Consider the following 12,230-nt stretch of genomic DNA (forward strand, 5'->3'; position numbering starts at 1 on the left):
ATGAAGATGAAATGGGAGATAAGATACTGCGTGAAGAGTCTGACAGAGCACTGAAAGACCTGAGTCGAAACAAGGCCCTGGGAGTAGACAACATTCCATTAGAACTACTGATGGCCTTGGGAGAGCCAGTCATGACAAAACTCTACCATCTGGTGAGCAAGATATATGAGACAGGCGAAATACCCACAGACTTCAAGAAGAATATAATAATTCCAATCCCAAAGAAAGCAGGTGTTGACAGATGTGAAAATTACCGAACTATCAGTTTAATAAGTCACAGCTGCAAAATACTAACGCGAATTCTTTACAGACGAATGGAAAAACTGGTAGCAGCGGACCTCGGGGAAGATCAGTTTGGATTCCGTAGAAATGTTGGAACACGTGAGGCAATACTAACCTTACGACTTATCTTAGAAGAAAGATTAAGGAAAGGCAAACCTACGTTTCTAGCATTTGTAGACTTAGAGAAAGCTTTTGACAACGTTAACTGGAATACTCTCTTTCAAATTCTGAAGGTGGCAGGGGTCAAATACAGGGAGCGAAAGGCTATTTACAATTTGTACAGAAACCAGATGGCAGTTATAAGAGTCGAGGGGCATGAAAGGGAAGCAGTGGTTGGGAAAGGAGTGAGACAGGGTTGTAGCCTCTCCCCGACGTTATTCAATCTGTATATTGAGCAAGCAGTAAAGGAAACAAAAGAAAAATTCGGAGTAGGTATTAAAATTCATGGAGAAGAAGTAAAAACTTTGAGGTTCGCCGATGACATTGTAATTCTGTCAGAGACAGCAAAGGACTTGGAAGAGCAGTTGAACGGAATGGACAGTGTCTTGAAAGGAGGATATAAGATGAACATCAACAAAAGCAAAATGAGGATAATGGAATGTAGTCAAATTAAATCGGGTGACGCTGAGGGGATTAGATTAGGAAATGAGACACTTAAAGTAGTAAAGGAGTTTTGTTATTTAGGGAGTAAAATAATTGATGATGGTCGAAGTAGAGAGGATATAAAATGTAGATTGGCAATGACAAGGAAATCGTTTCTGAAGAAGAGAAATTTGTTAACATCGAGTATAGATTTAAGTGTCAGGAAGTCGTTTCTGAAAGTATTTGTATGGAGTGTAGCCATGTATGGAAGTGAAACATGGACGATAACCAGTTTGGACAAGAAGAGAGTAGAAGCTTTCGAAATGTGGTGCTACAGAAGAATGCTGAAGATAAGGTGGGTAGATCACGTAACTAATGAGGAGGTATTTAAAAGGATTGGGGAGAAGAGAAGTTTGTGGCACAACTTGACTAGAAGAAGGGATCGGTTGGTAGGACATGTTTTGAGGCATCAAGGGATCACAAATTTAGCATTGGAGGGCAGCGTGGAGGGTAAAAATCGTAGAGGGAGACCAAGAGATGAATACACTAAGCAGATTCAGAAGGATGTAGGTTGCAGTAGGTACTGGGAGATGAAGCTTGCACAGGATAGAGTAGCATGGAGAGCTGCATCAAACCAGTCTCAGTACTGAAGACCACAACAACAACAACAACCCTATCTTCACCTTACTGGAAGTCCTGTTCCTCCTGCCACCGAACTTCACTAATTACCACTATATCTAACTTTAACCTATCCATTTCCCTGTTTAAATTTTCTAACCTACCTGCCCGATTAAGGGATCTAAAATTCCACGCTCTGATACGTAAAGCGCCAGTTTTGTTTCTCCTGATGACGACACCCTTCTGAATTGTCCCACCCGGAGATCCGAATGGAGGACTATTTTACCTCCGGAACATTTTACGCAAAAGTAGCCACCATCATTTAACCATACAGTAGAGCTGCATGCCCTTGGGAAAACTTACAGCTTTAGTTTCCCCTTGCTTGTTCGCAGTACCAGCACAGCAAGAGTGTTTTGGTTGGTGTTACGAGGCCAGATCAGTCGATCATATAAACTGCTGCCTTTTCAACTACTGAAAAGGCTGCTGCTTCTCTTCAGGAACTACACGTTTGTCTGTCCTCTCTACAGATACCGCTAAAATGTGGTTGCACCTACAGTGTGGCTACCTTTTTCGCTGAGGCACGCAAGCTGCCCCACCAGTGGCAAGGTTCATGGTTCATAGAAATATCAAATATGAAACCAAATCGTACGCAGTGTAACTGCATGCCATTTAAATATGGCGCATTATCAGTTCCCCCTCTCCCCTCCTCGTGCTCAGACAGGGGGGCATCGTAGTGGGGAAAGCGCGCAGCCAGACGAGAGAGTGATGCACGCATGAAAGAACGCTGTTCGTGTTCCGAATACTTGGCTGTCCCTGTTGTATGTAATGGCTGCTGACCCTTCCACAACCCAGGCAATAATTATGGAGCGAGCCAACTGCCGTTTTTGTCTCCATAGCTTCCGTTTCACCATTTACAATTATCCTATCAAGTTAACTAATGTACTAAAATACCTTGGACTACCCTTCACTGGCAACTATCATGGAAACCTCACCTAGTACTGACCCAACAGATGGCCCCCAACAGACTAAAACTGGCTAAACTAGGAGATTACAACTCTCTACTATTCTCCGCATTTACAAACCTTGATCCAACCCACGCTCTCCTACGACAATGTCATATTAGTATCCTCTCCATCAAAGTACATATCATTCCCTCCATATCCTTGTATGTCATGCAGTCTGCCTTGCTTTCTGCATCCGTTTACCTTCACCCACGTGAATCCTCTACCTCTCATAAAATTCCTACCGCTCCTCACCTACATTGAATACCTCCAAATACATCCAATACATCCAATAGCTCCACTGTTTGCCTTCTTATTAGCAGTCCTGGTTGCTGTTGTGACTTCACCAACACGTCCCACCATCCCTACACCTACACACGCTCCGTATACTATTCTAATGCAACTTCAACTGACTCCCTTTTACAGATAATTAAATCTTCCCCAATATTTATCCATCCTATCAACTACAAGTCCTCTGCACTTACTCCACATCAGTGCACTCTTCTCCCTCTTCCCTATTTATATCTCCCTAACCCATCCGCTCTTGATATTATGATCCTGCCCCACCCATCCAGACTCCTCTTACCCTTCTCTCTTCCCACTATCGACGCCAACACTGCCTTAATGTCTAATGTTCCTACCCAATGGATCTCTATATTTTTTACCCACGTCCTTCAATCTTACAGCACACTTTTTGTCCCATCTCCAATCCTTTCTCTCAGCGTAGGTCCTTCAGCTTTTAAGTGAAAGTGTAGTGCTGTCTTCAGAAGAATGTTACCATTTCTTCAATGTGTTTTTAATACATATTTTTCCTTTCACATTTTAAAGCTTAGATTTGAATTTGAACAACAAAGAAAATCAAAATTTTTAATGATTTATGTGCATCTAACCAAATCCAACCATATGGTTTCTAAAGCTATCTGTAAACTTTTCTCCTTTCAGACACATTTGTTTCGTCTCAGATTACATTTTTAAAAGCTTTCCAGTGAAGAGTGGAATGTTGTATCGCTGAGAACACACCTCCCAACGAAATGGGGTGAGGGGGTAAAATAAAAATACAAGAAAATAATCGAATGCCACATGAATCTGAGGGTTAGAACCCCTCTTCCCCTCTGACGTGGCTGCTCAGAGGGAAAAGTTTGTTCTCTCCCACATAACTATCTTCTTCATCACCTGTGGCGCCGATCATTGCTGCCACCAGCATTACTACATCTACGTCTAGAAGCATAAGCACCATCTAGAACAACTGCAGCCATAACCACACCTGCATCAGCTTCATATGCAGCCACTGTGTCCACGTCTGCATAAGCTTTGCCTCTACCTCCAGGTGAGAAGAAAAGGACTGAATTTTTTCGTTATGAGAGCATTGAAGTGCGATCTGTTTTAACTGTTAAAAACTATTCAAAAACAAAGATCGCACAACACACATTTTTATTCAAGAAACCGGTTTCAACTGCCTTAACTGTCATCTTCAGGTCTTAAACAGTTTTTGTAATAAAACATGTTCATTTTACTCTGAACCATGACATCTTGTGCGTCAGCTTCAGCGTAAAACGATCCTGTTTTACCACAAAAAATGTTTGAGATCTGAAGATAACAGGTAAGACTGTTGGAATCGGTTGTCTAGGATAAAAAAATATTTTGTGCGATCTTGGCTTTTGAACGGTTTTGAACAATAAGAGAGGGAGTATGAAAACCTGTCACGCTCCCCATCATAGCCTTAAACAACCCATCCCCAAATGGTCCTCACAAACTAGCTAGCACAGACACTCTACCTATCACCGAAGCCCAAAAACCCTCGCAGAAACCCTATACAAAAGAACCTATGGACTCCACTCCCATCCCATCCCAACCATTTCCTCTAATGCTTTACTTCCTCCCGTCATATCTGGATGTCAAATACCTCAATTTTAAAACTGTGTTACTTGAAATAGAAAAGTTACTGCTAACAGTCAACATCTACCGTATTTTACGGGCTATAGACGCTATGGAATGTAAGATGCACCTTAATTTTTAAGATACTTTCTTAAAAAAATTACATTTTTACCATTTTTATTATTAGACTTCAAAGCAAGACTAAAAAATTCTGAGCTTACAAAACCGAACTGACCTTTAAAATCCCTGAAAATCGTCATTTAATCTTTCTTTTTCTTCTTCTTCTTCCTCCTCCTTCTCCTCCTCCTCCTCCTCCTCCTCCTCCTCCTGTTCATCGTCATTGTTCTCATTATATGCAAGCTGGTCTTCACGGCCATCAAGAGCGTTACTTATGCCGCACTTCTTGAAAGACTTAACAATAATGTCTTCTCTCACTCTAGACCACGACTGTGTTATCCACAGACATACTTGTTTGACTGTTGGATGTTTTAAACCTCCATTCGGCGTGAATTCATCTCGGGTTTCGTCCATCATCTATTTCTCTCCCAAATACACTTTAAATGGTTTATTTATCGAAACATCAAGAGGTTGCATGTGTGAAGCAAGTCCTTCCGGAATAACAGCAAGCTCTGTATTTCCCTGCCTCAATTTCTTTCTCACAGAATTTTTCAAATTACTGCTAAACTGATCTAGCACAAGAAGTGAACTCTTTTTCAGTAGAGCACCTTTCCTTGTCTCCCATACTCTGTTAATCCATAATTTCATACCAGCCTTGTCCATCCAAAACTTGTCACGTACGTGAACAACAGGTCACAGCGATATTTCAGACCGTTTTGGTATTCCTTTGCGCTTGAAAATGATAATTGGATTAAGCGTAGTACCATCAGTACAACACGAAAAGACAATAGTTTAGTGCATTTTTTATGTCCATTTGTTTTTTAGTTACAGTTTTAGTACCTTTTAAGGCAACGGTACTGTTCCTCGGCATATCGAATGTCAGAAGAGTTTCGTCCGTATTCGCTATTTGGCTTAGTGCCACACTAGTTTTCTTTCGATGCTGAATAATAAAGCCATGGGAAGATAATTTTTCTCTTCATACTCTTTCGGCATTTTATGGGAGATTTTGGTTTTGGTTCTCATGCTAAGTCTATGATGCTTCATAAACCTGTGGCACCAACCGACTCCATCCTTATAGTCAGTTAAGTTCCACTGTAGCGGTAGCTTACGATCGTGTTCTTGAATCATTATCGTTTTAATTCCAATGCCATTTTGACGGTGTCCTTGAATCCATTTCAATACATCATCCGCTAGCTTTGGCCATTTTGCGTGCAGTAATCTATTTGCACATTTAGTCTTGCTAACTTTTTTCAGTTCTTCTTTACTAGCCCGCCAATCGCGAATAGATTTTTCTGATGGTGGAGGGCCGAAATGCTGCTCAGCTGCTTTGTTCCCATGTTCTTCTGCATATGCTGTTACTTTCAATTTATAGCCCTATCATGTGAACACCTTTTACTTTTTTCCTTCACGAAACTAGCTACTAACAAAAATATTGTACTATTACCGATAACGCAAATCGCTTTCAAGTCCACTGGCATCGCAGAGTGCAGAGAAGCATCATAGGCTAGATAGTGTTCTGGGTTTAAGATGGCGGGGCGGGAGGGGGACAGTATTACGAAACTTGTGAATCCTCGTGACTCATGTTAGTCGCATCGGTGGACTGCTGCTGCCTGTTGAATCCAATACTGTCAGGTAGAGATAGTTTCCCGCGGCATTGAATATATGGCTATTTTTGAGACTGTCGGGAAATTTAAATCAAACATTTTTATATTAATTTATATTAATTTAGTACGGGTTTGAGCACTTGCTTCATCGTTTGTATGTTGCTAATTGACTGGCGCTGCTGTTAGAGAAAGTTACGCACGTAAATTTTCTGTCTGAATTTTAACTGATGGTTCTGTGTGTAATCAAGATAATGTAATAAGACTTTTTGCAGTATTCCATTAGTTAAGATTTTTTTAATCGTCATGGAGCCCACAGATAGCTGCGAGCTGCGGAGGAAAAACAGAAAAGAAACTTACACATAGTCTTCATCTCCATAACTGCCTATCCAGTAGAAAGCGGGGAGGGGGGGGGGGGGGGTAACAGCAACAGCACAACAGCAGTAGTGAAACAACAGGTCGCACAGAGATGTGTAAGTTGACATTATTCCAGCGCTTCATCGATTAATCCAACGGGAAGAAACCTTAATCTGTAGTACAATGAATGTATGTATATATGTAGACGTAGGTAGACAATAGCTAAGGCAAATTGTGCACCCGGGATAAATGATGGCCTCAGAACTACATCCAGTGATATCGATGGTGAACGGCTCACTTAATGCACTTACCTAATCAGTTGTGTGATTAATTGTTGCAAATGAGTTTCTGCGTTTGCTCTCTCAAGATGCAAATTGTTCAGTTTGTTGCCAGATTGTCTTAAAAGTTACCACTGCTGTCTGTATATCATATCAACGTCAGATACCTCAACATGCTCCCGTTTTCGTAAATCGTACGGAGCCCCTACAATTACAGTGCGAGGAGTCTCGAGTTCTTCTAGAAAACGTGTCACCGTTTTTTACAGGAATCCTTCAATGTTGTTTTTTATTCTTTACTTGCATTTTCAGTATATCTCGTAATTGCACGCCTCAGAAGAACAGTTGTCTCGTTGTGTGCTTATAATTACCCGTCCAGTTACATCAAAATTAAAATGTCATGTGTAAAAAAAGAAAAAAAAGCGCTTCTTATAGTCCGTAAGACACGGTAATTCATACTAAATAAAAATTCTATATCTCAGTCCTCTAATCCAGCAGGCCGAAGTGGCCGTGCGGTTAAAGGCGCTGCAGTCTGGAACCGCAAGACCGCTATGGTCGCAGGTTCGAATCCTGCCTCGGGCATGGATGTTTGTGATGTCCTTAGGTTTAACTAGTTGTAAGTTCTAGGGAACTAATGACCTCAGCAGTTGAGTCCCATAGAGATCAGAGCCATTTTTCCTCTAATCCAGTTACACACCCATCTGCTGTACAGACAGCTTGCCTAACTTTTGGGCAACATGGCCCCTTGCTTCACTTAGATCACACCTTATTCCAAATATTCCCTTTCTCCCCCCCCCCCCCCCCCCCCCACACTGGCTATCTCCACCCCGCCGCTCAATGAATCTCACTGCTGCATTCAATGGGACTGATCCAAAGATCACAGAGGGTAAATCGAATGGGATCTAAGTTCGAATCTTACCCTCCACATTCGAAAAGCGCACTGAGTTCACTACCACTCCAGTCCAACATTCTCATCAGTGTCTTCTCAAGACTCATCTGCAACAGACCATTTCCTTCAGAATGTAGCCTAAGTGTATTACTGTAAACATAAAGCAGAACCTTTTCGATAACAAACCTAAGCTAGCCATTGCAACAAATTCCTCTTCTATAATGACCATTTAACTCCAAACTGCAAAAACCTACCCACATTGCCCCACTGCAAAGTCAATCACCTGTACCAACATAATCCCAACCTTCAGTCACTATCTGGAACCAGTCCCATCCCTGATACTACTATAAGTGTAAAGCCCTCCAACAACACCTGAACTGACCATCCCTATCCATCCTATCGCCACACTACTTCACCTGAACAACTCCCAACGCCCTGTTCCCAACACTGAAGAGTTATCTGCTTCAATACCACTGCCATTCAGTTTATCCACCCATTCGAACGTACACACAAACCACCCATCCTAATGCCACAGAACAGTTAGATCCTTTCCGCCACAACAGCCATCACAAACCACACCCACAAAACTTTTTTCTTCTCTATGACTCCAGTGGCAGTTCCCTAACTTCATCCTCTGTCCACTCTCCACCATGAAGTTTCCGCACCTGCCTATTTATAACCTAGAACTTGTAATCAAGCAAGAAACACCTGCATCATCATCTTCAGTTCATCTCCTCTGAGCAGATTGCCACCTAACTTCGACTTCAGCAAATCATATCACACTGTTTTTTAAATAATATCATCTCTTTTTCCTCTTTTACCTTATAATGCCAACTTTGTTTCACAACCTGTAGGATGAAGACGAACTACATCGCCGCTGCCACCTGCCTTCGTACGGGGGAATGAAATGACAATAAAAGAAAAAGAAAAAAAAGACGAATACTGACATGAGCTATAGATGCTAACATCGTTTATATTCCTCTTATGAAAGTTGACAACCGCTGTATTTTCAGCAGGCTAGTCATCTTTAATTAATTCTGAACCTTTTTTCATTGATGTATTTTCATCAATGGTGTGTTTAGCCTTCAGTATATATATTGATTGCAGCTTTAACTCCCTGAAAATGGCCTAAGGTCGAAATTGCAAATGTGGAAACTGTAGTAAGCAGCACAGTTGATGGTGATTATTAAGTCATTTAAGAAATTCTGATTAGCATACAGTGGGACGATCCTCATCATCTTTCTCACAGCCATATACAATTAGCTCCAAATCTCAAGATCAAAACCGTGTAATGAAGTTTTTCAGCAGCAGCGACTTGATCTATGGGGTATTTGTACACATCAAAATCGATTTCTTGGAGGCAGTTTTGAATCGGATGCTGATAAACATCAAGTGTGTTCGGCCAGAGCTGCACAGGGCCGGAAAGTAGAGAATGCTGCTTGTGAACTCCCGTCGGCTGGCTGCAATCCGCGTGTGTACAATGTGGTATAATGGACATTAGTGGCAGTAACACCATGACTGCTGCCGCCCCAGTTGGTGCAGATTAGAAGATAATTGTACGATAGATATTAACTTATTGGGTACGGAATTTGTTTTCTTATTTAAATATATTGTTCTGATAATTGTTGTACAAAAATGTTTGTTTTTGCTTCCTTCACGCCGTGTGGAAGTGTGCCGCAGTGCGCCGACTGCAGCATCCTCGTCGCTGCCGCCAGAGATAACAAGCCGACCACTGCCACACACTAACCGACGGTCAGCGCGGAAAAGAAGATACTGCCGATGACTGTTGCCGCTCTCTGCTCTCAGTTGAATTAGTTATGAAAAATATTGTAACAGAAAAACAAAATTAATATTGTTGTGTTATATGCTGACTGAAGTCTTGATCTGTTGTGTAAGTAATACACTGAAGCATCAAATAAACTGGTATAGGCATGCGTATTCTAATACAGAGATATGTAAACAGGCAGAATACGGCCCTGCACTCGGCAACACCTACATAAGACAATATGTATCCGGCGGAGTTGTTAGATCGCTTTCTGCTGCTACAGTGGTAGGTTATCAAGATTTGAATTTGAACGTGATGTTACAATCGGCGCACGAGCGATGGGACACAGCATTTGCGGGGTAGAGATGGAGTGGGGATTTTTCCGTACGATCATTTCACGAGTGTACTGTGAATATTAGGAATCCGGTAAAACACCAAATCTCCAACATCGCTGCGAGCGGAAAAATATACTGCAAGAACGGGATCAACGACAACTGAAGAGAATCGTTCAACGTGACAAAAGTGCAACCCTTCCGCATACTGCTACACATTCCAATGCTGGGCCATCAACAAGTGTCAACGAAACACCGTCGATATGGGCTTTCGGAGCCGAAGACCCACTCATGTACCCTTGATGACTGCACGTCACATAGCTTTACGCCTCGCCTGGGCCCGTCAACACCGACATTGGACTGTCGATGATTGGAAGCGTGTTGCCTGGCTGGACGAGTCTCGTTTCGTACTGTATCTAGCGGATGGACGTGTGCGGGTATGGAGACAACCTCATGAATCCACGGAACCTGCATGTCAGCAGGGGACTCTTCAAGCTGGTGGAGGCTCTATAATGACGTGGGACGTGTGCAGTTGGAGAGAGGGGGATACCTGATACATCTAGATACGACTCTAACAGGTGACAAGTACGTAGGCATCCTATCTGATCGTCTTCATCCATTCATGTCCATTGTGCATTTCGACGGACTTGGGTAATTCCAGCAGGACAATCTGACACCCCACACGTCCAGAATTGCTACAGAGTTTAAATACTTCCTCTGGCCACCAAATTCCCCAGAAGTGAACATTATTGAGCATATCTGGGATGCCTTGCAATATGCTGTACAGAGGAGATCTTCATCCGCTCGTACTCTTACGGATTTATGGACAGCCTTGCAGGATTCATGATGTCACTTCCTTCCAGAACTAGTTCAGACATTAATTCAGTCTATGCCACGCGGTGTTGTGGCACTCCTGCGTGCTCGCGGGACCCCTACACGATATTTGGCTCTTCAGTGTACATTGTAATGAAGACCACAAGAACTGAAAAGTATGTTGTTAGACTTTCATCAACCAGCACACAGTGATTATTTATCTTGCAAGAACTGACTGAAAATTATTTTCCTACTTTGAATGATGCTTATCGCAGAAAGTGAAAATAGTTTGTGAGTCGTGATATGAAGCTCTGACAGTTGAGCCACAGATTATTTACGGCGTTGCCCTTTTCAGAGATGGGTATTAACACTGACAATTTTCCGTGGAAGTAAAAAAAGGAATTATCATTATGTCATAAACTTGAAGCCGACGTCCGCCATCTTACATAGCCCAAAATATTCCCTCTGACGTCACTTTGACGTGGCTATGCCCAGTTTCGAACATTAGCGATATCTATCGCCCTCATGGTGGTATCCCATACAGCACCTGCTACTCTGATTGTATGAAGACGTTGTTTCATCAAAAATGCCAGCTTGCATCGTTTACGGGTGTACTCATCGATCCTATCGTAATACAAAGTTTAAAGGAATCATATTTCATTCGTAAGTGGAATCGTTCAAGCGATATTTTATTTTGTTTATATGAATTATGGTTGCGCTGTTTACTTTTATTGCAGTGTTTTTTTTTTTTTTAACTCTGTAAATTGCTATTATTGGCCACACACAGAATGACGCTGTGATAGTAATGCGCTGACTATCTAATGAAACAAGAACTCTACTGTGCATGGAGGTATACGTCAATGCAATTTAGTTTCTTCGAAATATCAATAATCATTCCGTTTGTTGACATGCACAAGAAACGATAGCATGCCTTGCTTCTTTCCTCATTGCACACTTTCATGGGCTACTAAAGAAGATATTGGTAAGTTTCTGCAAAGCTGATCCTTAAAAAAGTTGTTGTGTGTAAAAGTTGAAAACTGTAAATGTAACGAATAAGAAACGGAACCAGTAAGCAAACAAGAATTGGTTTCGGAGTTCCAGCTTCATTTATTGTCGATGCAAACTCAGTAAAAAAGGAATTAAATAGATTACGAAGCATCCTTTCCACCCCACATCCTACTCTTCTTAGTTATTGGAAAAATATCAACAAGAAACAAGTTACATTAATGAGGCCAAATGTGTCGTATTACTAGAGCAAATACGTATTCAAGAACATAAAAAGTTCGAAATCCTCTTTCTGACATTCTTATTCGAACAAGCACTTAATTTTTAGTATTCAAAACAACTGTTGCGTGCACACAACAGAAATGATGAACAAGAAGTAATTGTTAACCGTAGTCTGCTAACGTTCTGGGCTATTTGAGATCGGGGCATGAAAACAACTTAAAGCGGATGTGTACAGAGCCCTTTCCCATTTTTTACTTCCACGTAATTTTCGATTAAGTTAACATTTATGTCAGGACATTTGAAGTGTTATCGTTCAAGAGTCTTTCGACGTTCGAATCTGCTAAATGCTTATCAGAAAACTTCAAAAATTTGGCTGTGACTTTCACTCTGCGTAACGGACATCCGAATACGGCCACGATAGATTTTCACATATTTTGTTGAGTACAGGACTGGTTAATTTAAAATTGAACTTCTGCTACTCTTCCACATCGAAACC

This window comes from Schistocerca piceifrons, chromosome 3 (genome assembly GCF_021461385.2).
Source record: "Schistocerca piceifrons isolate TAMUIC-IGC-003096 chromosome 3, iqSchPice1.1, whole genome shotgun sequence".
In the NCBI taxonomy this organism is placed as follows: domain Eukaryota; kingdom Metazoa; phylum Arthropoda; class Insecta; order Orthoptera; family Acrididae; genus Schistocerca; species Schistocerca piceifrons.